Here is a 26556-nt window from a genome sequence, read left to right as displayed (position 1 = left end):
CGAACACAAACGAATGTACGACCACTATGAATAGCGAATTATTTAATCGAATACGAATCAAACAACAACGATCCTTTTCGATTCGTATAAGAAAAGCTCGAATAGTTCCAAACCCCTTTACTAATCACAAACCATCCCTTGAATTCTCGTCAGAGAGCACGACCAGCAAAACCCGGAACACCTGTACTGGGACAACAGGAGGTGCGAAGATGCCCGAGTGGCGATAGCAGAATAAACACGCGATGCCAATAAGGCGCGTCAACTGGTCGTTCCGAAAAGCACATCAAACGCGTCGACTGTGTTACAGAAAACGGTTAGGCTTTTGAACACGCTCAATGGATTGCCGGTCAGTATCCCTTTGGCGCTCAACACCAAGTGCTGTACACCGTAAGATTATTTTCTTCCGATATGCGTCCTGCCTAGAGGGCAGTCACGGCAATAGCAGGGGTGGGGTGTCATGCTAATAAATAACCAAGGGGAAATAACAAAAGAAAAGCAGAAAATACCGTTACACCATGCGGCTTCGTGAATACGAAAAGGACGCTGACATATAGCTCCACCTTCCATGACTTTTGACGAAATCATTTTATTAGTCGATGTTTACAGCGCTTTCGAGCTGTTCATTCCCTCTGCCCTTCCACCCGCTAACCTCATGGTCAACTCTGTTGGTTGAGCTGCTACCTCGGTACGCTGGTGGCATTACCAGCGCCGGTGTTACCAGAGTCCGAGGCGAGGATGATTTTTTTTTATTCTCACCTACGAAACTTTTGTTCTGATGAGCCAGTACGGGCACCCTTTTCCACCTACGTGTTACAATAAGGTCAATGGCAATGCTAAACAATAATTATTGCCAAAGCCCGTTCATGTGAAAACTTCGTTGTAATTAGTACCAATACAGAGGGAATTCCAATGTAAATCTAGCAAATGTCCTTTGTCAACAAATCATCAGTTATGTTTTCTTTTACTTCATTATTCATAATAGTGCAAATACAAAAATGGAGGGATAAAGGGGGGTTTGGGGGGGGGGGGGGGGGTGAGGTACGATGATTCATCTGGAGGATTTAAACAACAGGTACAAAAACAACTGTTCAGTCAGCAGCCTCTTCCTAAAGATGAGCATTTTGGAACACGTCGTCGGCGTTCCAGCTACCCCGCGATAAGGTCGAGCTCGCTTCAGTGGTAGCGATTGCACTCGGGTATTTTCCAGAAGAAGGGCGTTGATTGCCGACCTTCGGCGTCCGTTTCACACTTCCTAATTGAGGCCGACCTGATTGCGAACGGGATACCTTCAGAAAGCTATCGCAACGCAGCGCCCCTTGGAAAGAGTTCGGCCGCGCGAACGCATTGCGGTGACACCTGGCGTCAATAAAGACGCCCCGACGCTAATGACGTGCAAATGACCGCTAGAAGCCCAAAACGCCGCGCGACGGCGTCACTGCGACTTTCGGGGAAACGTTTCGTGGAACACGAGATACCGTGTGGCCAGGTCGAAAACACGATCAAGGATCGATACCTTCTTAGCGTTGGACTTTTCCTTTATCGGCCTTATAACTCGAAATCGCGGGACACTTGATTGCGCGGCAGGCTTTGACCTTTACGAAAAAAAAAAAGATAAATAATCTGCAAGAAATCCGAAGGCAACGCCCACATGTCCTTTCTCTTTACCGCAGAGCAATTTTCGTGCGTAATATATATCCGAGTACGAGCTTTCCAAAAAAAGAAGCGGTTTCTACGGAGACGTTACATTTGTTAAGACACGCTCACGCGATGCTCGATTGTGGAAAATTGTTTTCTAATACCTCGCATGAGCACAAGGACACGTGAGAACAAGGTCTGCAGTGACTCGCCAAGACAAACACGCTGACTACGACGAGAAAGTTCGCTATCAAGGGACAGAACCGCAGTTTTATGGCACGGCATTTCGATGGCGGAGGAACGCAGATATACGCAGTAGCGCCTGTGACGTGAGTCTGTGTGCCTAACGACAAGTCTTCCAGCACGCCCACTTAGGATAGAAACCAGTAATTCCCGCTGCGGCCTGTTCAGATAACGTGGTGAAAATAGAAAGCCTAAATTAAGTTCGTATACAATGGCACAAGGAGATTTGCGCGATGTTACTAAACGACAAAAAACAATAACAAAAAACAAAAAAAACAAAGGAATTGAAATGAGGGGCCGCAAGGCTTCCTTTTCTCGTCGATCGCGCGTGGCACTTGCTTGTTGCTACAGCCAGTTCTGTGCGCTAAGACGAATTTGGTTTAGTGAATGCGCGTCCTGCTGACTTCCGCTTTCTTTTCACAAAGCTCGCAATGAGTGAACGCTCTCTCAGCCATATTTCTCCCTCTTTTCGTCCTATTATGCCCTTCCTCCAGTGCAGGGTAGCAAACCGAATGTGCGTCTGGTTAACCTCCCTGCCTTTCTTTGCCTCTCTCTCTCTCCCCAAGAGAGGAAAACTTTTAACGAAACTTTCAACTAAGTTTATTGTGCCACTGCGTCAATGACGCAGTGGCACAATAAGCTTAGTTGAAAGTTTGCGCTTGGTGTGTCGTCTTCTTTCACGTCCGCGTCGTTTTTATGTCGCGCAATATCATTTAAGCAATGGATAACCAACTTGCCCGGAATGCTGCTCTCATTAAGAATGTAAACTTGAAAAAATTTCAATTTGTCACAAACGTGCAGTAATTTTCCTAAATTCTCACGCAGGTTCTTGTTTCCCGGAGCTGAGGACGTGCGCTAATTTAACTCATTCATCAATTTTGCATAACAAAAATGTACATCACAATTAAAGGTCAGTGTACCGAGAGTCTAATGAAACGAATTAAACTCGTTTCGCTCACCTATAGTTAACAACATTTGCTTGTGCAACGTTCCTTGGCAAAGCTATTCACTACCTAGCAAGGTCGTCGAAGTTTCGAGAGAAGTTAAACCAACTAATGCACCGCTCGTATGCCGTAGGACGATTCCTGTCGTATCCACGAAGAACTTCGAGAACACGACACACCCATGATAGCGCGACGGAATACAGGAAAAGACGTCTCCCACATCGATAACACCATTGATCCGCCAGCAGACAGAAATAGCAGTGCAGATGCTTGTCACCTAAAAAGAAGAAGACGAAAAAGGCGAACTCTCACTGGCCGAAAGAACGAGGCCGAAGTTAGCTACGAACATGCCTGAGAGCAAGGATGGACACTCACGACCGCAGTGTCTCCAACTCGGCCTAGCAGAGTGAATGCCACTGTCTTATTAGGCCCCGATGGAGTGCGACCATATATATTTAGCTTCGCCTTAGCTCCGGGCCAATAACATTACTGTAGCCTTTCCCTCGCTTGCGTAACAACACAATCCCACAGCACATTTTTTTCTCCCTTTCTTCTTTTCCTTCAAGCAAGGGTACGCACTACGGTCACCACCGTAGCTTAGTTGTTTGCGCCCTCCGCGTGGACGGAGCAAAGCAGTAAAAATGGGTGCCGTATAACGAAAGCAGGCAGGGGAACAGCCCAGCGCTGCGGGAAGCCGACTAAAACTGGAAACATAGATGGCGGGAACGTGACACCAAAGTTTCCGGCGTGCACTTCTGTACTCGGCTCCATCAGGTTTCGCTCGCTTTCATTGGCGCAGTGCTTCTACCCTCGTCCGGCTTTGGCTTTGTTGTTGTTTATCAGCTCCCAAAGTCGTTCTCTCCCTTATAGCGACTTGCGCTAATGTGAAAGCAGGGGCCGAAATCGCGCCTTTAGAAAGCACCGAATGGGCTTTTTCTAAAACAGACAGCCCTCGATCGCGCTTTAGAAGGGAGTGACCGTGCTTTCTCTTCCACCAAGAAGACCCATTAGAGTGTTTTTGTTTGTTTGTTTCTTTCTTTCTTTCTTTCTTTCTTTCTTTCTTTCTTTGCTTTCTGTTTCACGCCTCACTTTGGCCATGGCTATTGGCCGGTAAGCTAGCTGCACTGACCAATTTCTACATGTTCTTGCACCCGTCACGGACCAGGACCCCAATGACCTCACACTGTGAACGCCTGATTGACCCCTTAAAGTGGGCGCCAGCGCGGGTTCCTAGGCGCGTCAGCTGCCTTTAGAGTGAGAGCGCAGCCTCTCGACTCACTCGGCCATGCTTGGCAATTGCATAGCGTAGAAAACACTGGCTGCGTCTTTAAAGGAGAGCGCAGCAGAGACTGCGAGAATTGCGAAGTTCTTTGATCTTCCCGTTCGTCCGGTGTCTGCGTCCTCGCAAATGGCGAGAAGCATTTTCTGCCGATGTAGTAACCACACATGAAATCTGGTGGCACGACCTACCCTGTCAGTGCCAGGAGCCGCCTAACTGTAAGTCCAACAATGCTGCAGAAACGTTTTTTTTTGTCGTTGTTGTTGTTGTCCTAGCACGTCGTGATTTACAAGTACGGCAGTTACCTCGCCAACATGCTACCGGTACATATGCAGTTGTTGCGAACGATTAGGGCCTACCATAGAACTAGAACCAAGGCAAAAACAAGATCGTGTCCGTGTTTAAGATAATACAACAGAACACAGAGGAAAAGAATGTGCAACCGATGTGTCAGGCATTACAAAAAGAAAGAAAGAAAGAAAGAAAGAAAGAAAGAAAGAAAGAAAGAAAGAAAGAAAGAAAGAAAGAAAGAAAGAAAGAAAGAAAGAAAGAAAGAAAGAAAGAAAGAAAGAAAGAAGTTTGGTTTAGGTATTGTTATTCAAAAAGAGTCTAGACATTTGGTCATCTCGAGTGGACTTGGGACTCAGGATATTTACACAACACGGTTGGTAAACCTAGTTCCGAAATGAAACGAAGATTGAATTTCGCTTTCAATGAAATGCAGGATGCCGAGCGAACTCTACCACCAAAAAATGCAAGTTCTTCGACTCTCCAGGCGGGGTCGGTTGCTCTTACACGAGCACGTTACCCATAGTTCCATGCGTTGCCAGCAACGCAACGAAGGCTAGAGACTTCTCCCAATACTGGCATACCCGGCCAAAAATATAGTGCCTGATAGATGAAGAAAAGATACAGACATGCATCACGTAATTCGATGTGACGTTAGGTCTGATACTTTCTATGTTCCAAAATATGATGTAATTTATTACATGGAAGGGGTCGCAGGTCAGACCCTATATAACACTAACCGAGCCAAGTGAGACGCCTATAGCTACAACCCGTGGCCCCACAGTGCACGACTTGCGCTCGCCACCGAAAACATGGTACGTCGCATAACGGCAACACAAACGTGCACAATTTTAATACGTAACTCGACGCAGCCCAACATCCACAAGTTGTATTTATGATATTTGAAATAGTTATTCTGCAGTAGGCGTCACATATTCAAAACAAGCCGCGCTGCGATACAGCGCGTACTGAGACGTCTATGGCCGCACTGTACTTACGTAGCACGCCTCCCCCTCCCCCCCGTCCCCCGTATATAACGCAATGGTTATTGGCGCGGCGCTTATGGGCTCTGAGATGTACGATCAGACCATTACAGATGTCACCCTGACAAAGCCGCAAAGCATGAAAAAGATAATAAATGCCTATACGGTCGCAATAACGAGATACAGTTACGCATGAACGCATGAACGGAAGCGGTACGCATGAACGAAGCGCGAGCCAGTGGCGATGAGCGCCCCGTGAGCAAACGAGCACGTGATGACGAGCTTTGCGACACAGGAAGGATGTCTACAAGAGAATAATGTTGCGGCTCGTTTATGGCATGTAGCGTGTTGCGCATTACCGGGCACTCTTTCGGATAAGCGTGCGGTGGAAGGGATGGGTGGTCACCGCAGGGAGCGCTTGGTGTCACGTAAGCGGTACCAGTTCTCACTCGTCAGCGCATTCCAAAACACGCGCTCAGGCACCCGGCAATGCGATGTAGCCGTAAGAGAGAGAGAGCAAAGAAGAGGTAAAGACATGGAGCTTAACCAAGGACGTGCCCGGTTGGCTGCCCTACACTTGGGGAAGGAGAAAGAGGGAAGGATAGATGAGAAAAAAGAAAGATATGAGAAGTGCTAAAAAGACAGTCAGCGTACGTATACACTCGCAAAGGAATGTTCACTAGCAGTCACAAGCGTTCGAACGACGTAGCTACGAATGAAAAAAAGCACCAGAGTTGCGGAGTGAGGCCTTGAGTTGCATTCCCACTCCATTCCGGAGAGTGGAGATCCGCGCAATTCCACTCCTTTTTAACTCCTCATAATGGCGTGAGTCGGGACCATTCCCCGTCCTGGAGTGGGTGGCTGAGCTGATTCATTCCACTTCTCCTACTCCAGTAAATGAAACGCTTTCTCCGTAGCTGTTCACTATACTAGCCCTCCACTGCATGCACAGTAACAAAAAACATAATTTTGAAGCCTTCACTACATTTACAGATAATGTGACTTACTACTGTTTCCTCGCGTACACGCCATTATTCTGTCACTTTGACGACTGGTGCAATTTTTTCCAGCGCACCTCTCTTACGGCCTCCTGTTGCGCCTTCTAGATATTCGACAGCGTTGCGAAAAAAACCTGGCGCGCGTAACAAGTCACCGTGGACTCACGTAGGGTACAACAGCTTGTGACATCGTTTTTTATCTCCATCCGTGCGCCGTAGATCAAGCACGCTCTTGCTAAACCGAACCATTCTCGACAACTAAAATTTGCTATCTTTAAATGCACTTAAACATTTGGCACAGAAACGTATCCGGGTATTCAGAACTGTAGAATGAGTAACGTACTTTCTTGTTTATAATTACGTGGGCAGATGTATTAAACTATACGTAGATACTCAGACGGTATTGTGTAAAATTTTATAAATTGATTGGTAAAGTGTAATGTAGTCTAATGTTCAAATTTACCCGCTCTGTAGACGCGCTTCAAATCGACATTTAGTGTTTCAGGACTATGTTCTCATGCCATTCCACCTCCTTTCCGGAATCTCGAGCTCCCATTATCACTCCATCTGTCCCGACTGATCCATGATTCCATTCCCGCTCCATGTTGGGCGCTTGATAATTCGGATTCCTTCAGGAACCACTCGACAGCTGCGCAGCTCTGCACTATATCTTTTGAGCCCTACGTTAAGACTTTTTTCAGTTTCTTTAAATAGTCAGTTCAAATATTGAGAAGATTGCTCTCTTGCTTGCTTCGCACGACGCTGATTCGGGAATACGAAACCGAATTGCGAAAGCACAAGCAGCAATCTTCAATCTTTCATCCATGTCCATGGAATTACCAATACGACGCGTGTGGGTGTCTACGTGATTCTTTTTCTTCCGTTCAAAGAGCAAGCGTCTCGGTCTTTAGCGGGCTCGAAATTGCAGATTACGGCTCTAATCTAGAAGCAGCCACTTCTTTTCTTTTTTTTTTAAGTGGCATGCACACGCCATTACAATTTTAATGCTAAAGCAAACGTTGCGCCGTAAAAGAGAGTAAGTCGGGAAACAGATTATAGGAAAGGGGCACAACTTTTCCTGTCACTAGGTTTTCGTTAATCGGTGATCTGTCGCCACGCAACTAGTCCGCTTCGACTTCCGCCGGCGTCAGAAATGACAGCTCAGCGCTACGGTACAGGAGACGCGCTATCCGGCTTTTTTTTTTTTTTATGACAGACAGACGAGGAACAAGCCTCCGCAGCTTTGTCAGAATTCATAAAATACTAAAACCACTTTTCCCAACACACGCGAGTGCGTCGTAATCTCCGGACCCGTCTGCACACAAATTTAGTTTGCGTGAACATTGAAAAAAAAAGGAAGTCAATCAAGCATTCACAACAGCGTAATTATGAATGCATATGTGTTCGTGAACAACGCTGAATAATACACGGGAAAACGTTTAATGTGTTTAACGATTTGTGATATTATTTAAAAGTGAGTGAGTGAGTGAGTGAGTGAGTGAGTGAGTGAGTGAGTGAGTGAGTGAGTGAGTGAGTGAGTGAGTGAGTGAGTGAGTGAGTGAGTGAGTGAGTGAGTGAGTGAGTGAGTGAGTGAGTGAGTGAGTGAGTGAGTGAGTGAGTGAGTGAGTGAGTGAGTGAGTGAGTGAGTGAGTGAGTGAGTGAGTGAGTGAGTGAGTGAGTGAGTGAGTGAGTGAGTGAGTGAGTGAGTGAGTGAGTGAGTGAGTGAGTGAGTGAGTGAGTGAGTGAGTGAGTGAGTGAGTGAGTGAGTGAGTGAGTGAGTCAGTCGCCCTTTTTGCTGCCATTCGATACACCACAGCACCGAGAGTTGTATGTGCTACGCTCAACCAAAGTGACACCGAACAATGATTTTTAAATCAAACCCAAACTTTCAGATCACAATACAAAACAGCCCTAGTGCCGCGTTTTGGAAGGTAGGGACTTCAAATGCGCTTTAAGGCCAGCTCACCAACTCCCGCAAAGAATGCTACATCAGGGCGTCCTTCCCTCTTTCAGTTCTAGCCAGCAATCGCCCACGTCCTAAATCGCTCGGTTGTTATTCCCAGGAAATCTTCATGGTACATTAGACTTTATCAACGTCCGCGTACATCTTTTGTACCTCAAACGATGCAAAGTAAAAGCTCCTGTTTTATTTTCATTTTTTTTTATCGAGTCACTGCTGCTGCTTTTTTTTCCATGTCGTGCGTGTGTCCGCATTCGAGACAGGAAATGTCGTGAAAGGGCAGGACGAAGGCCGTGTGCCGGAATGGGCCCAGCCGTCACTCAGAGAGGCCGAGCGTCGACAGCTCGCAGAAACACAGCACGCTTTCCCGAAACGCCCTCCCCGGCTTGTTCGACCCGAAAAACCGAGCGATAGCCGAAACGGAGCAAGAAAAGTTTAAAGGAAAGAGAGTCGGTTAAACCTGATGCCGTTTCTCTGACAACGGCGCCACCATTCATTTTAGCAGGTGCAGCACAGCCACTCACTAAGAAATTTCAAACCCCTCCCAAAATCGAAGAATAAGTAAGCTAACTTGTTAGTTTGAGGTAGTATTTACGCCCAAACTAATTGGGCGTGTATTTTGGCATCTGAAAGTCGTCAAAGTGCCCTCCCCCCCCCCCCCTCCGAAAAAAGAAAAACTGCCTTCCGAACGGAATACATTCCGTTAATCTGAAAAATTTTGCAGATGTCGAAGGCAGTCTCTACACGTCGCCATAAAACTGTATCGCGATTCGCTCGTCGAATTGCGGTACATGCTGAGTCCGTGAAGAATGCGTCGAATGCAAAAAGGCCCTTTTGTGTTTCTTTTTTTCTTTCACGAACCACATAGCTCAATGAGACTTTGGACATGACTTTATTCAAGATATGCGTGTCGCCTCATCTTTAAGCCACTTTTACGGCGAAGCTGCATATGGCTCAGATCAGGGGTTTCGTGGCGTGTGCGAGCAGAAATTATCATCATAAGCAATGGCTCGAGCGTCGTCGTCGCGCTCGTGCCACTGCTCGCGCGTTCGTCGTCGTATTCGTCTTCTTCCACAGCTAGTTCCGTTGTGCTAAACACTATCATCGTCACCAATAGCTCTTTCGGGTGCGGCTGACGTCACGGCTCTATAGGTGAATGATGTAATTGATCTCAGTTTCGTTCCACCGGTGCCATGGGTAGGCCACGCGTCATCAGGACTACAGAAGAACAGTGCGCGTATGAAGTGCGATCGTCGACGGCGCACGCACCCTAATGCGGCGGCCGACGAGCATGCCCGCGAGGCTGCACGTAAGCGACTAGCGAGAACCTACGAAGCACACCGTGAGTCATAGAATGTAGCGAAGTTCCTTTGGCGTCAAGGAGTCAACGTAGATGAGTTGAAAGGCGCGAACGCGATGTTCCAAAGAGACTTCCTTGATCGTCATTTCGTCTCCACCTGCAACGTCTGTGACAGACCATGTATGGTTCGATAACGACCTCACTACGGTGGCTGCCGTGAGGCATGACGAGAAGCGGCAGCGTGCGTTGGAGGTGTTGACGCGGTGCTTCCCCTGCGAGTGTGTGTCGGACTTTCGCGTGTGGGGTACGTGTAGAGAGGGCAATAAATATGTTCGTAGCTTTGTTCAAAATTATTCGTCAGCATTGTGTCGTGCGCTAAACAGCCTCGATGGTCATCCACCTTCATAAAATGGAATGGCTCATGAATTTTTGTTGTTGTTTTCTGTACCAGCCATTCGGTACTGCGGCTGGATAATTTCTCGCACTACCATTCAAGCTATCATCTCTCTCTCTCTCTCTCTCTCTCTCTCTCTCTCTCTCTCTCTCTCTCTCTCTCATTCAGCTTTCTGATGCTCATGTCTCAAATAAAGCTGTGTCTACTGACCCGATGGACTGACCACCGAGTGCTGGAATGACCTCGAGGGACCCAGGGAAGTCACGGTCAATGATTCCATGGGTTGACTGCTGTCAAATGATCAGAAAGGTGAGGCCAGTCAAGCTGCTTAAGTTGGATCATTTAGATCGCCTTGCTCATTGCAAATTGTAGAGCGCGAGGTTATAACAATTAAAACTTTAAATTCCATCCGAAATGTTCCTCGCTGAAACTTGCGGCAAAGTCAGCGTTCAAGACATAAGCTGCTTTAACTATAAACCCTCAAAATGGATTAAATGTACACGAAAGTTTGTCATCGGCAATTAGCGGAATCGGGCGTTTACACAGAGCACTGCGGTATCACAAGCATATGTCCACAGGGACGCAACAACGATAATGATAACAGATGGACTGATTGGAAGTCACGCTAACCGTTACGCCAACAACACGACAACAGGATCAATCAGTATAAGTGAGGCAGTCAATAAATTGATTAAGTTTATTTTCGCAGTTCCTCGCGGGCGACGCGGTGAGAGTCATCGCAGAAATCAGCATACGCATTCACCGCCAGCACGAATGAGTCCCACCCACGCGTCCTCAATCAATACTACGCGGTCGCAACGACAGCGCAATAACGCGAGAACGAAGAAACAAGCCAGACAAACACATACAAAACGTTTCCCGTCGCGACGTCACTGTCGGTATAGGATGCGTGCACGGTGGTTATAAAGGTTACCAAGTCACAATTTGCTTTATATGCGCTCCGAAATAGAGACGCTCCAAAGAGTCGGCTATCAAGCAGAGGAAAACCGGCACGAATTATGGAGTGGGGGAGAATGTGGCAGTATACCATTATGGCGCAATGCCTCAACGTCGCCGATATCACCGGCACACGGGGACATAATCAAACAAGAAACGCTAGACTAGGCAGCGCTGTGGGAATGCCATCAGTCGGTGCGGTATAGCAGCGTTTTACCTGGCACTTCCCACGCACCGTGCCGAGTCCAAGGAGATCGATAGTAGGAACGAGATAAAACCCCCGAAGTAATTTGCTTTGTCTATGCGTATGTGCATCTGAAGAGCCAGCCCGTAAAGGTCGGAGGTTGTCCTCTAGTGAAACGGGAAAAACATCCCAACATGTCGGGCTCAGTGGAAGGAGCGAAAGACAGTCCCGCCGCCCAGCAGTGATCTCGAAAGGCGGAGGAGGTGCCGGCCCTCTGCGCGGCGTTTACAATCGAACACGCTATGTCCCGGCAGCTCGCGCGGTTCGTTAAGTTCCGCGAGACGCAAATGCGACATTTACGCTGTCATAGGCGCGAGTGCGTGGCAAATGAGCCCTTTGTCGAGTTCCCCAGCTCTCCGCATCGCGCTGTGTAAAGGCGGCCCACTATAGCGTGACTTGATGCGGCGACATTCATTCATTCATTCATTCATTCATTCATTCATTCATTCATTCATTCATTCATTCATTCATTCATTCAATAAATAAATAAGGTACTTATTTGTTAGTTAGTTAGTTAGTTAGTTAGTTAGTTAGTTAGTTAGTTAGCTAGTTAGCTAGTTAGTTAGTTAGTTAGTTAGTTAGTTAGTTAGTTAGTTAGTTAGTTAGTTAGTTAGTTAGTTAGTTAGTTAGTTAGTTAGTTAGTTAGTTAGTTAGTTAGTTAGTTAGTTAGTTAGTTAGTTAGTTAGTTCTCTTGGTCGGTCGGTCGGTCGGTCGTCGGTCATATTTTTTTTGTTCGGCTCTCTTCCACTCTATTTTTTCTATTCATGTCTCTACGCCCCCCCCCCCCCCCCATTCATGCCTCCTTCCATATACCTCCCTAACTAAAGAGCTAAACAAGACGAATAATCCGCTCGCAGCTGTAGAGTAGCATGTCGCTATTTCGCAATATTATGTTTCCTACTACTAGTAGAAATCCAGACACAAAAATATGAATAAAATAACCGGCGCGCAAAGCACACACGAAGGCGGCACCTCAGCGAACCTTTCTTGAATCAGCGGCGGAAGACAACGGCAACATTCAAAAAGGAAGGATACAGGACGGGCGCTGTCCCGCGTCAGTCCTTCTTTTTTAACTCTTGCCGTCATATTCTGCGCTCATTCAAGGAATGCATCAATTCCAACTCACCTGAAGCTTTCTACTTTACTTCACCGAGCCGCGCGTTGTGGCGACTACGATGTTGGTACCTGCGGGACCGAGCCGTTTCCCGCGTCACCACACCGGGCGCGTATACGGCCCGCGAAATGAACGCATTCACAAAACACCACGTCGACGCATGCAGATCTCGTGCCAAAATACGTCAGCCCTGCCGAGCGAGGCGAGAGCCGCTGCAGCGACCCATCGAGCGACGCCGCGAAAGGAAATACATGTTTCGGCTGAGGCGAATAGAGATCCTTGCGGCTGGATTCACATGTTTCACTAGAAGTGGAGATGTTCGCTACGCTTTTTGGTGCACTTTGTGTGTGTTAAGTTTTCGTTGCAGTACTTTTTTCTGGTTCGACGACAGGGGAAAACCCGAGAGAGGGGGGGGGGGGCGACGGAGTGGCAGGGAATAACAATGAGAGAGATGTTTGTGCAAATGCCTCAGGGGGGTGTACGCCATTGACAGTTTTCGTCCCCTCTTTCCCGTCCTCCACAGTAGGGTAGCCAGCCAGGTGCATTTCTGGTTAACATCCCTGCCTTCTCTCTTTATTTCCTCCTCCTCCTCGTCCCTCCTCCCCTCCATGTAATTTTCTTGAGAAATAAGGATGGTAGTAAGGGCGGTCAAACTCTGTTACAGCTCTGCTTTCACAAGGGCTCCACCATATTGCAGAGTCTTACCAGTAACGTAGCGTTTTGCAGATCATGGGAGTCCTGTAGGACCTCTAAACACTATAGTATTTCTTTTTTCAATTTTTGCAGAAACCAGAGGTACAAGAAAAACGGTAATCAGTCCAAGTCGCTCGTCTGAAGAGCCACCATTCATGGGCGTCACGGATTTATTTCAGTGTGCGAGTAGCACGATGTTGCTATACTGTGGGCTCCTCTGAAAGCAAGAACACGAACTTTAGCCGTCTGATGATAAACAGCTTTTTGTAAACATTAATGCGGAATCCTTAATTACGACGTGCGTCTTTCTTGACCTTTAAGATGCTTTGGGACGTAGAGCACTATCACTCGCAAAACATTACGTCCATACGTTCAGCGCATTACGTCAGCTACTTTTCGCTTCTTTGAAGACAACAGGAACCACCAATGTTCCCCGCACAAGTTGGCTAGCCGTTTCACGTTTTATACATTTCATTTATTTATTTATTTTTAGAATACGCATACGCATAACGTGACAAGGCCGAGATATTCCACACTGCCAGGCATGCAAGCTATATCACAGAGCCGTTTTAAATCGCATAATCAGAGCTGTTACGCCGCAAAGCGCTACGAAGTCGCGGAAGCGCAGCTCTCCGGCGTTTTAAGAAAGCCCCCGATATGAAGGGAGCAGTGTCTATATGCGCATATCTTTACGGCTTTGCATATCGCGGACAACTGGACGAACTCCCGCAAGAGGATTCCGGACGAAGCGCGCCGAAACCGCCGTGCTTCGCTTGTTTTCGCTTCTAACTGCGCCTCAGCAAGTTGCGTGCAGCAGCACCGAAGCTTGCTTGAGGAAACGACGAGTATTCCACGATCTACTGGCGTGACGCGCTGGTTCCGCGTTCGGAACTGCACGACCCGGTTAAACTGTCATCTAATCGCTCTCCACAACTCTGATAACACAATAATTCTCGGTTCTACGTCCGACGGAGAATTCCCGGCTCGTGGTCCCGGTTGACATCCACAACGAAGGCGCTAAGAGCGTGACTCTTTACTTTTTAGGGACACCAGCTTTGATGAGAGATCGCGACTTCGATGTGCGCTTCTTTTAATGTGTTTTCGTCTTGTAATCATCGAACTCACTTACGCCGCGCAGTATGGCCAACCGCAATCTTCAATGAGCTCGTCCAAGCATTCTCGTCCTCCACCTTATCCAGTCACTCTCTCAGTCTCTCCTCTTTCAGTGACGGCACTTCGTAACACGCGCAGAGCCCCGGATTGCATAGCGTTTCGCTGCTTCTAAACTGCAACAACTCCGACACGGCACGCGTACATGGAGAAGGCTACAGAGTGGTGGTAACGCGAAAGGCAAAGTACAGACGATGGGATAGTTCCGCATCTGGCTAAATATGCGCAATTTACCCATTATTATTATTATTATTATTATTATTATTATTATTATTATTATTATTATTATTATTATTATTATTATTATTATTATTATTATTATTATTATATACGGAAACATACAAGCACACAAAGGAAACAGGGAGAGAGCAAGCTGAAAACTGCCTCCGAGAGGGGCACTACACCTGCCTATACTTTCGGGAGGAGGGAATGAAAAGAGGAGACCCTTCATAAATGTTCATGGAGTACAAGCATCGGTTTTGCGTACCTTCATTAGCGTCGGCGTGCTAGTTTCCGCGTCAAAGTTGAGCAACAGCCACTTGTGTTTCCACGAGAACTAAAAGGTCGGTATAACGTAGCGATGCATTCCGCTCGATTCTATGCCGCTCTTGTCATCCATCGTTTACGTTCCGGGGGCGGAACATCGCTCTGACCATTGATGAAGCGCAAATACCGCGAGAAGGGATGGCATCAAGAAAGTCATCGCTGTATGTGTGTGTGTGTGTGTTTCCCAGGCAGTGCACACAACTGGTAAACAGGTTAAATTGTTCCTCGTGTTTTCCTATTCTCGGACCCAGGCGAACGCTCGCAATTCTGCCATCGGCAGCTCTCCTCCTTCAGCTCTGTTTTTCCAATCTTCGCGTGAGCGTGGATCTCGCCGCTTCTTCCCCGGTTCCTATTTTCCATTTTGTTTTGTGATCTTCTCAGTGAAGTCAGCCAGAATTGTACTACCTCTCTACATAACGCCGCGTCCACATGTGCGGGAGGTGGGCTGTGGCAACAGAAAGGAATCTGGGACGCCTGCAATAGCGACAGTTTGATAAGATAGGGCAAAGCCAGTCGCTTTTTTCAGAGTGCGCACACAGACGATACCCGCCATTTGCATCTTTCTTTCTTCTTTCTTTCTTTCTTTCTTTCTTTCTTTCTTTCTTTCTTTCTTTCTTTCTTCTTTCTTTCTTTCTTTCTTTCTTTCTTTCTTTCTTTCTTTCTTTCTTTCTTTCTTTCTTTCTTTCTTTCTTTCTTTGCAGATATTCAGGTGGCCAAACTAAAGCACGAGAAAACTGTTCCGGTTTCGCAAAAGCTGGCGCCAACGAATGATTACAAAAAAAAGAGAAGCGACGCCAGGCACGAAGAACACAGACGTAAAGGCCAGATTATAATTCGGCACGAACTCGTGCACATAGACGAACGCAAATGACGTTGCAGAAGTGGCACTGTCATTGGATTTTCTGCATTCTGCACACAATGTTTCAACGGGACATGGGCACACAAACATCGCCAGGTTATTCTGCTGCCCAGCAGAAAACAGCTTATACACTCGCATTTAGGGTGCTAACAAAACATATTGGCATCACCACTGATAGGCAGTTAAATACACAGCGTATTTAATGCTCGGTTCACTTAAATTAAATATCCTGCCATACGTATACGTCACCGCTGTTCGTCGAATCAACTTGAAGAACAGTCAGCCTCCGCGTCCTTAATTTACGCAGCATACACAGATTTCGGCACCATGGCGAGTAGGCATTTCATTCTCGCCAATGCGCGAAACCAAATTTTACTGAGCAATAAAGCCCTGCACGTACTCGGATGCCAACGCTTTCCGTTACTTTCTTTTAATGTTATTAAAACTTCTTGTTCTTCTCTCTCTCATTTCCTCGCCATTCAGCAACAATATACCTTGGGTACTAAATAGTAATAAATAAATAAATAAATAAATAAATAAATAGAAAGACGAGAAGCAGAAAATTGAAATACCAGCGGTAATCTACATGTATGCTCAAGAAATGACACAGAAACCAGGAGTTATAACCTGCTCGACGCAGCCGCCTGCTCACTCACTGCCTGATCTTATTGCAGTTGAGCGAGTCTCTCGGTCACTGTTAGAATGAAGAAGGAAGAAAAAATTTCGTTGTTGACGCTCCGGCTCAACCTTATACAGCTTCCACGGGGCCCGTATAGCGAAGCGACGTGGCAGACTTGTGCATATTGGAAACGAGAGGAACGAAACTACTCGAGCTACACTTGCCTCAACTGTACGAAGTTCAGCAAGCGGAAAGCCTGTCGCAGGCCACTAATATCGAGGCAGAGACCAGGCAAAGACGACGAGAAATCGCCTGTGTGGCTTCCCAAGAATTGACCTCTTGTTTGCACTTTTCGTCGTGCCCGTCGAGGGCCGCGTAACTATTACCAACACTAAACGGCCCTTCCAAAAGATTTTCAAAATGACAGCCACCTCTCTCTCTCTCTCTCTCTCTCTCTCTCTCTCTCTCTCTCTCTCTCTCTCTCTCTCTCTCTCTCTCTCTCTCTCTCTCTCTATCTATCTATCTATCTATCTATCTATCTGTCTGTCTGTCTGTCTGTCTGTCTGTCTGTCTATCTATCTATCTATCTATCTATCTATCTATCTATCTATCTGTCTACCTGTCTGTCTATCTATCTATCTATCTATCTATCTATCTATCTATCTATCTATCTATCTATCTATCTATCTATCTATCTATCTATCTATCTATCTATCTATCTATCTATCTATCTATCTATCTATCTATCTATCTATCTCGATCTCTCTCTCTTTCTCTCTCTCTCTAATAAAGCTACGCAAAGCTATCGAGGGCGTAGCTGGTTGCTTATAAACTAAAAACAAATTTATTAATATATTACAGCTCTAATGACGGACACTGCCACCAGCTTCGTGTGGTTGTTAAGCTCTTTCAAAACGCCCATTTGAAGTCCATTGTACTTGTCGTTATTTCTTTTATGGACTTTATAGCATCAAACTAGTGGTTCTTTTTTTTTTCTAATGTGGTTTTATACTTTTGCAACTTTGCGCGGCTTCTTTATTTAATGAAGATACTTTCTCGTAGTGTATGTTTCGTGCGCTGCCTCTCCGACTCCATCACACACTACGTCGGGCGCCAAAACCTAAGAATGCGGAGACGGGAAGTTATCAAAGGATCGATAATGTTATCAAAGGATCGATAATTGTATCAGACTGCTTCACGTGATATCCTGAGACTGAAACTCATCCTCTCACGCTTAACAGTGTAGCCACTATTCTTATCTCGCCCTCCAAACTATTTTTGTGTCGATTGATGCACTACTTTTCGAAGATACGAAGAATTCTGTGCCCAAAAAAAATTAATTAACATTTAGAATATAGCGAAACGAAGGAGAAGGAAAAGAGCACGCAAATCCCACGCGCTGGTGAAATCAACGTTATGCAAAGCATCTCTAGGAGGCTTGTTATCGAGTACCGTTCAGGGTTCTGCAAAGCGTTACCAGATCGATCAAAGCGTCTGTGTAAGCCGCGAAATTGTGTGTGTGGGACGACAGCAGCTAAAGGACAGCGAAGGCGACGATGATAGTATTGTGGCAACAACTAGACGACAGGTTTTTATGCGAAGCATATTACGAGGGCTCAACCCAGCTCCTCAGGCGCGGCGGTGACCATGAAATCACGTGACACCGTGACGTCACGACAGAGGAGAAGTGGCTTTGGCTCAACTCTTGCAAGACGGGCTGGGTGGGAATCGAACCAGGGTCTCCGGAGTGTGGGACGGAGACGCTACCACTGAGCCACGAGTACTTTTTTTTTTCTTTATTTCCTTGTCACAGAAATGCCATGCGAATACATTGTTAAAAGAGAATCAGCTTAGCTTATGCTGACTCTCTGAAATTAATATCGCTTGAATTTCGCCAACTCATCGAACAGCGGCAACCAATCGGGCGGTTCTTTCTGGGCTTTGTACACTTCACGCATGTAGACGACACTTTCAATAAAGTTTTCTCGTACAGAATGGGCATTCACATCAGCATGACATACCGACATTCTTGTGGACCATATACTATGGAGGCTCAGCAGCATAATAAGGTCATATGGAATATCGTTATTGCCTGTGTCTAAGTATCTGATACCACGTGGGGTTATTGGTAATGCTTTCTTTAATGTTCGTTGTAAGATGTCCCAATGAAAAAAGGGATCCCAACAATCAATGAAGACGTGATCGACAGTCTCTGGTTTTTTACACTTTATACAATCGGTGGTCCACGGCACATATATTCCCTTGTCGGCCAGCCAAGTCTTTACAGGCAAGGTATTTGTGTGGAGTTTGAAGAAGAATGATTTTACCGATGGTTTCACAGGCATTCTTTTGACCCAAAAGAAAGAAATTGTACCATGATATGATAGACTCATTAATGCCAGTTCCAATGTATAGGCTAGCATACTATGGAGGTTCAGGCGATGATGTCCTCAAACTGAGCCACGAGTACAACGCTTCAAAGCGGTACAAAAGCGCCTCTAGTGAATGCGGTGTTGCCTTAGAAACGCGCTGTTTCTAAGGCGTGCGTCTCTTGCTCAGGCGCACATTTCGTTGCCGCGCCGAACGCTGCTTTGCTCGACGCTCACCGCGTCCAATGCGGGACGCGTAGTCGCTGCCCTGTAGCCCATTGTCTTACACCCCTTGGCGGGTCGACGGGAACGCTGTCGCGTTCCACTCTTGAAGGCGAAGAAGTAATGCATGAGCTGTTTCTTCGTCTAGCCGAACCAAATATAGCCAAGCAACAGCAGTTCACCAGGCTAAACAGTGGTTCAACAACTAAAATAAAGGCTAGTATGCTTCGCATCCTGGGCTTAACCTTACCTAAGCCACAGCCATTTTTTTTTCTTTCTTTTTTTTTCTTTTTTTTGTGTGTGTGTTTTGGTAGAGAAATCTTGCAAACTTTCCGTTACGCCCGGTCGATGCCGTAGGCGGTACAATGCCGCACAGTGTCAGCGCAGCAATAGCTGCTACCGGGAAAGCGCTGTGGAATGTGGGCCGATCTCGAAGGCTGTGAAATCTGACACAGTGTCTCAAGAGAGAGAAGGAGGGAGGGAGGGAGGGAGGGAGGGAGGGAGGGAGGGAGGGAGGGAGGGAGGGAGGGAGGGTCTCAAAATTGCGACAAGGCAAGAATGAGAGAAATTGACGCTTTCTTGAAGGCGTGATGCACGCGCCAAAAGTACCCAAGAGTTAAATGACGTTGGCACGAGAGAAGTATGCGTACGACTGTGGCCTGGTGGTTAGAACATCGGCATGTGGCTCTGGAAGACTGACGTTCGATATTCGCCATCTCAGCAAGACCGACCAAAGGCAATCAACCACAACTGACCAACCAAAATCAAGAAGCGCAAATCCACAAACCAAAACTGCCTGCCCGGTATGAAAAAAAGTGTGTTTTACATTAAAAATAGAACGGAAGGGAGGGAGGTCAAGCGGGCGTACGTCCGCTTGAAAGAAAGAAAGAAAGAAAGAAAGAAAGAAGGAAAGAAAGAAAGAAAGAAAGAAAGAAAGAAAGAAAGAAAGAAAGGAAAGAAAGAAAGAAAGAAAGAAAGAAAGAAAGAAAGAAAGAAAGAAAGAAAGAAAGAAAGAAAGAAAGAAAGAAAGAAAGAAAGAAAGAACTGACCACGCGTTCAACAGGAGAGAGAGCGAGATACGAGCTTAATGATATGCTGGAGATGTTAGCCCTGACATGCTACTCCTGTTGCTGGGTGATTATTATGATATACAGAATGATAAACACTTAAACAGCCCCTACAGCCACACGCACACGCACATATATACACTATAGAGGTATTTGCATTGTTTCGCTAATGCTTGTGGCCCGCAAGAACAGCAACGCTTGCGTGGCTAGTAACGCGTAGGTGGTACTTTGCCGCGGGCAGAGAATGTGCGCAGTTCCAAACTTGTAGTACCGCTTTCAAAGACTGTCTCTGTAACGCGTAGCGGCAGCAATCGCACAGAACATGCTGCAGGTCTTCAGGGGCGTTACATTCAGATAACATCGGTGAGTCCACCAGTTGAATCGTGCACTTGAAAGCGATGCACATAGACGCAACAGTCGATCGATGAAGTATCTTCACCTGAGGAACTGCAACAATGTATGTGTCGCCCTCTGGGTCTATAAAAGATGTGGTCACGGTCCGAGGGCCTTTGTCACAGAAAATGATCTCGAGTAGAGGTGATAAAACGTGGTAAGGAGTCAAAATAGTAAATTCTGTACTGCACTGATGGCCAAACAAGGGCACCTCTTGATCCCGCAACGCAAGTAATCCTCATAGGAGGCCACAGTTAGGTGTGAAGAGGATTCTTGGCATGGATAAACGGTGATCACAATAACACGGAGTAGAATAAGTTGTCTGCGCACTTAAGACTTAGGGCGTAATGGCGTAAAATCAGAACTAAAATAAAAAAAGATCAACGAAAAAATAAAAGCAGACGCTTGTCGGAAACCTTACAGCGACCTACGGGATACGTCCTAAAGATAAACTGTGCGGAGGACGGGCATAAGCTGATTCGGAGCGCGCCTCGCCAGACCTCGACAAAGCGGGATGGACTATCGCAACAGGGCTCCTACGATGCCGCTACACTGTGAGCGCTCGACAAGCCGTAAAAAGAAGGACGAGCTTTTCTTTGTTTAGTTTCAGACACCTACGCACGATATCAGTGAGCAGCCGAAACACTGAGCTTCCCACATTAACTTCTACCCCATAGAGTGCGACGATGCCGAACTGAAAGCTAAGCAGGATAGTTTCTTCCGGACCACGTGACCTGTTTGCACGGTCGTCGTTGGGAGCGAAGTCCACTTTGATACACCCGCCGTGGTTGCTTGGTGGCAATGGTGTTGGGCTGCCAAGCACGAGGGCGCGGGATCAAATCCCGGCCCCAGCGGCCGAATTTCGATGGGGGCGAAATGCTAAAACAACCACGTACATAAATTTAGGTGCACATTAAAAAAACTGCAGGTGGTTCAGTTCAGTGCAGTTTTATTTCCAAGACCGCTTTGCTAGAGGTATCACATAAGGGGCAGGTACAGTTGATAATGCAACAGAAACACAGGTATTCAGAAAAGCTAAGAAAGCTACATTTTCGCAAGCGCACAAATACAGCAGAGATGATGCGTGAAAAAAGCTGGTTATTTTTCAGCCAACAAAGACACATTTTCGAAGAACGATGTCGGGCAAGTGATTTCAGCGCCGTGGTGGCCCAAATTTCCGGAGTCCTCCCCTACGGCATGCCTCATAATCAAAAAGGGGTTTTGGCACGTAAAACCCCATAATTTTATTTTAACGTAGGTATACATTCGATGAAGGGGAAAACTCTTCGTTAGCAGAAGACTGATGGCGAATACATTTGGGAAGAGTTGCACCAGTTTTCGCACCCACGACCCCACCAAACGCTGTTACTTAAACCGATCTACGCAATAATATGTGAACACCAGACGCCGTTTCGACACTCATCTATGTTATCTTCGCTAAGAGGCCAAGCCGAGTAATAGCGAAAATCACGGAGAATAATGGAACGCGTAAGGTCTGATGAAGCGTAAACACAGAGACCTCTTTTGAATGCAGCCTCATTTTGATACTATGATAATGTATCAACTGCACAGACCTTTCCGGCCCTGCAAACACTACTTTGCTTCCTCGTGAAGTTTCTTTAGACGCTGAACACGTCAACGCGTGGTAACCACGGGCATGGTTTGCAAGCGCAACGCGATGTAGATGAACGAGTCGGTAGCCGCACTTGGGGAAGTACGTACACCGAGCCTAGTATGGCGCTCATGACCTGCTGGTTTTTTCTCTTGGTGTTCGTACCGCATAACCATCTCACTTTCACCGCCGTTGTATAACTAGTACCTAAACTGTTGAAAGGCAACGCGCTCGAGAACTCATTAACGGCTTGTAATAGCTATGCCTCCATGTGGCTCTCAAAATGCACCTCTTCTACTCTGTAACAGTGTGCAGTACTAATTATCAAACTTTCTTAGTTAATTAATGGTGCTTTACGTTTGACAAATGAATAGTGATTCATTCCTTATTGAGCTGTCATCCCTTGAACAGCAATTTGTCATAGCGCGTCTTCTCCTAAAGCAGACTCGTTAAGCGGAGGAGCACGCTTCGCAGGGGCAAACGGATGCAATGCTATTTTCGGCAGGTGCCGGTTTAAGAAAATGAAATCACAAACAGAACTCATAACAACAGTTAAGCGATTGTGGCTGTAGGCCTGGCTCAATCCCGGTTACCATAGTCAAGTCTATGTGGTTCCACCGTTACAACTATGAGCCCGTCTCGCTTGCAGAAAATATAGGCAGTCAACTTTCTGTATCAAGGCACGCTATAGGACACACCAGATCAGTTTAGACTGATTAAATATTCTATCCAATCTTTTCTCCATAATTTTCGCAATAATATCTCAACTACTAGAAGTGAACATGGGAGTCAACGTTTCATTTCTTGAAATTAAAGGTGTTTCTCCGGCGCCGGCGCGTCAGTGTGACGTCACGAGAAGTCTTCAAAATCCATGACGACACTGAGGTGGTGCGAGAACTTGAAGGCGGGCGTCGCCACTTGCCTATTAGTATTGCATCCATTTTTAGCTCCCCAAGCCTCTTTTCACGGTAAGATAGAATGTATTCTGTGTTCTACACGAGTAGTTTACTAATAACGCTCAACCGAATTTCCATATAGTGTCCCTTCGATACAATTTCACAATGGCTATCTTTTTAACCTTCAAGCGCAGGGCAAAGTTCGGCAGGATTCGCGCGCTGCATTGATTATCGTCAGCGCTGTTGCGATGCATGCAGATCCGCAGTTACGCTATGCTATCATTATAGTTGATATTCCAATACACACTTCAGCTTTCAGAAAAAAAATAATTGTGGGGTTTTACGTGCCAAAGCCACGGACTGATCGTGAGGCACGTCGTAGTGGGGGACTCCAAAAATTTGTAGCACCTGGGGTTCCTTACCGTGCATCTAAACCCAAGTAACCCGCCGTGGTTACTTAGGGGCTATGGTGTAGGGCTGCTAAGCACGAGGTCGCGTGATCGAATCGAGGAAGCGGCGGCCGCATTTCGATCGGGTCAAAAGGCGAAAACGCCCATGTACTTAGATTTAGGTGCGCGTTCCGTAGTGCCCCACCGCTCGTGGCAGATCAGATCGTGGATTTGGCAGGTAAAACCTCATAATTTATTTTTTTAATTAAACCTAAGTACACTGGTGCTTGCGCCCCCATCGCCATGCAGCCGCCGTGGCCGGGTTTCGATCCCGCGACCTCGCGATCAGAAGCCCAACACCATAGCCACTGAGCAACGACGGCGGGTACCGCGTAGAAGTACTCTCGAGCCTGCGTTACCCGCGAATAAGCGCGTTTTGCTTTGCCAGGTTAGAGGGCACGAAAGGCTACGGGTATCCTCTTGCATGTCAAATTCTGATGCGAGACACAGACAAAACAATAACGAACAATGCCCTGAGAAGCATTCGTTCAGCCCAAGCGCCTCGCGATCGGCTAGTCCCACTACCGAACATAAACATTGACAGCAACATAAACACTGTTAGGTCCCATTAATAAGGCACACATATACACACACACGGAAAAAGAAACTTGCACTAAGTTATCAGACTCTGCGTTCTCGTGAGAAGGATTCGGGCAAACGGAGGGCATAATCAGATATTCTCGCACCTCGAGCCACGGTCAGGAAGGATTTTTCCACGCTTAATTCGATTGTGCAAGTCGTTCCCGCAATCTCTGCAACGGGCAGTCTGCCGCCCACTCCCAATGTCGCGTAACTGCGGGCCGCGGTCTGACATTTCCCGTCCAACCTTGTTCCCTCCTCCCCCCTCTTGGGTTTACTGGCAGCCTTTCTCTGTACCACCGGTTGCCTCATTTGTGCGTCCAGCCTGGGGACAAAGTCGCGCGCAGTGGCACCTTTATACGTCGGGCCATTGACGTCATTCGCAAAGCTCGGAGTTCGTCAAAACGTAAGAAGCTTACGGGAAGCGGGCAGGTTTTCGGTGCTTCTGTTTTCGGTGTGTCCGCCTTCACCGCCTCAGAACCTCACCGATCAGCTAGCCACGTGGCCTAAACAAGAAAAGTGCTCGGCCACCGCTACCGTTTCGACGACAACTGTCCACCACAGCAACGATGGCCGTACCCACCGATTGCGCAGCCTTCCCCACAGTTAGTTGCGGTCGATCGCGAGCTCGAGCAATGCTGCTCGCTGAAGCAAAAGATGAATGCAGAAACATTTTATTGTATGCTTAGGGATACGGTATAGCCCAAAAGGAAATGTGTCGACTCTGTGTGAGGCATTGTGCGATGGCTGTCGATTATAGCATAGTCGAGAGTCAGCGTACGTAACGTGGGCAGAAAACTAATATTTCGCAAAGGTCTAGAGCACAACTGTACCGGCATCTCCGCGTCAGTGCATCGCTAGGAAAGCCGACTTTTATGAAAGAGAAGAATACATTGAACGTTGTCCTATAAGAATCGAAACCTTACATTACCGTTTTGGATTCGCACGTGAGCTCCTTCCAATTACATGATAAACGAGAAGAAAGGGGTTTAACCGAGGGGCCTGATTTTTTATTAGTCATATCATAAGAAGCCAACAAACAATGACACCAAGGACAACATAGGGGAAATTACTTGTGCATAATAAATAAATTAAAGAAACCATAAATTATTGGAAATGAAAGTGGATGAAAAAACAACTTGCCGCGGGTGGGAAACCGAATCACAAATCCTCGCATTTCGCGTGCGATTCTCCACCAATTGAGCTACCGTGGCGCCGTTTCCCCATCCACTTTCTTGGGTATTTGTGTGTCCTAGCACAGCCCTGGAAGTGTTAGCCAGCGCCACCACTCACAGACCTTGGCGGCGGACGTGGAACGTCCTTTCTGCCGCAGGCGCCACGAGAACGTGATATTTTTGAGTGAAGCCAACTGGTCAATAAACCCACATATGCTACCTAAAGGCATCAATGTTGCCGTATTCAAGACCCTCGTTATGTAATAAACGAGAAGAAAGGGGTATAACCGAGGGGCCCGACTTTTTATCAGTGATATCATAAGAAGCCAACAAACACTGACACCAAGGACAATATAGGGGAAATTACCTTTCTTTATTTCATTTATTAAGCACAAGTGATTTCCCCTATGTTGTCCTTGGTGTCAGTGTTTGTTGGCTTCTTATGATATTCCAATCACATGGTCACTCATTGGTACGTTGGTAGCGTTCGCGACATCGACAGCGCTGTATGAAGCCATAAGCTGCCTTACGAAACTTCCACAGTCGCTCAGGCCACTCCTGTGCTTGTGTGGCAAATACCGAGGGGGGTGAAACCGACAAATGGATGCATTAAATGAAAGCAGCCAGAATGGCTATAAAATACAGCAAGAAATGGACATAATATATACAGGTCAAGTGAGTGAGTGAGTGAGTGAGTGAGTGAGTGAGTGAGTGAGTGAGTGAGTGAGTGAGTGAGTGAGTGAGTGAGTGAGTGAGTGAGTGAGTGAGTGAGTGAGTGAGTGAGTGAGTGAGTGAGTGAGTGAGTGAGTGAGTGAGTGAGTGAGTGAGCTAACTCTTAGTTAGTTAGTTAGTTAGTTAGTTAGTTAGTTAGTTAGTTAGTTAGTTAGTTAGTTAGTTAGTTAGTTAGTTAGTTAGTTAGTTAGTTAGTTAGTTAGTTAGTTAGTTGGGTGAATACCGTTGCGTGCGTGTGCGTATGCGTCGTTGTTGTCTTATTGTAAGTGTGTAGGCAAGAGTAGACGCAATCAACGTCGCGAATATTCGCGAACGGCGGTTGGACGTGCACGCAGTGCGTGTCAGAAACGAACCGAGACAGGCAACTCCGTCGTCGCCTCGTAAAGGCTGAGAGGAGATGAAATAGTGTCTCGTCAAAAAGGCTTTCCGACTTACATGTGTGCCATGCTCTGAATGTCGGCATGTTGTCGCCATGAAAAAGAAAGAAACAGCGATCTGCTCTTCCCCAACATAAAGCTGCATTCGACGGCTGTTGAGTGTCCTAGTGTCCTGATGCAACTGCTGCTGCCCTTCGCCCCCCCCCCCCACCCTCGCGCTCTAATTGCACCGCTGTCCAACAGATGGCGCGCTAGCTCACGCAAACTTCGTTCCTCATTTCTGTCTTCAGCGTCCAGCGTGCTGCAGTCAGTTCTGTAATGCATAGAGTTTCCTACAAAAATTACTAGAGGGAACTCTGGCGCTGCAGTCGTTGTCCTACCATGGGAATGATGGGAAGTACATGAATTTGTCTGATCTTCGTGCTTATGGATTCAAACGTTCTTGTGGCTTTGTATATT

The 26556-nt window shown here is 46.8% G+C and overlaps 1 protein-coding gene and 1 long non-coding RNA gene across 5 annotated transcripts in view; one reads left to right on the top strand and one right to left on the bottom strand.

Annotated features, from left to right (window-relative positions):
* Nucleotides 1-26556, bottom strand: part of LOC139060106 (platelet binding protein GspB-like) — a 210595-nt gene that overhangs the window by 51717 nt on the left and 132322 nt on the right. The gene's annotated exons all lie outside the window — the stretch shown is intronic.
* On the top strand, nucleotides 9494-13268 carry LOC139060588 (uncharacterized). Its single transcript, XR_011514948.1, has 3 exons — nucleotides 9494-9672; nucleotides 10193-10333; nucleotides 13126-13268. It is a non-coding gene; the product is annotated as an uncharacterized lncRNA (long non-coding RNA).

This window comes from Dermacentor albipictus, chromosome 5 (genome assembly GCF_038994185.2).
Source record: "Dermacentor albipictus isolate Rhodes 1998 colony chromosome 5, USDA_Dalb.pri_finalv2, whole genome shotgun sequence".
Lineage (NCBI taxonomy): Eukaryota > Metazoa > Arthropoda > Arachnida > Ixodida > Ixodidae > Dermacentor > Dermacentor albipictus.
The sequence above is the reverse complement of the archived record's forward strand: the minus strand, read 5'-3'. Positions and strand labels throughout refer to the sequence as shown.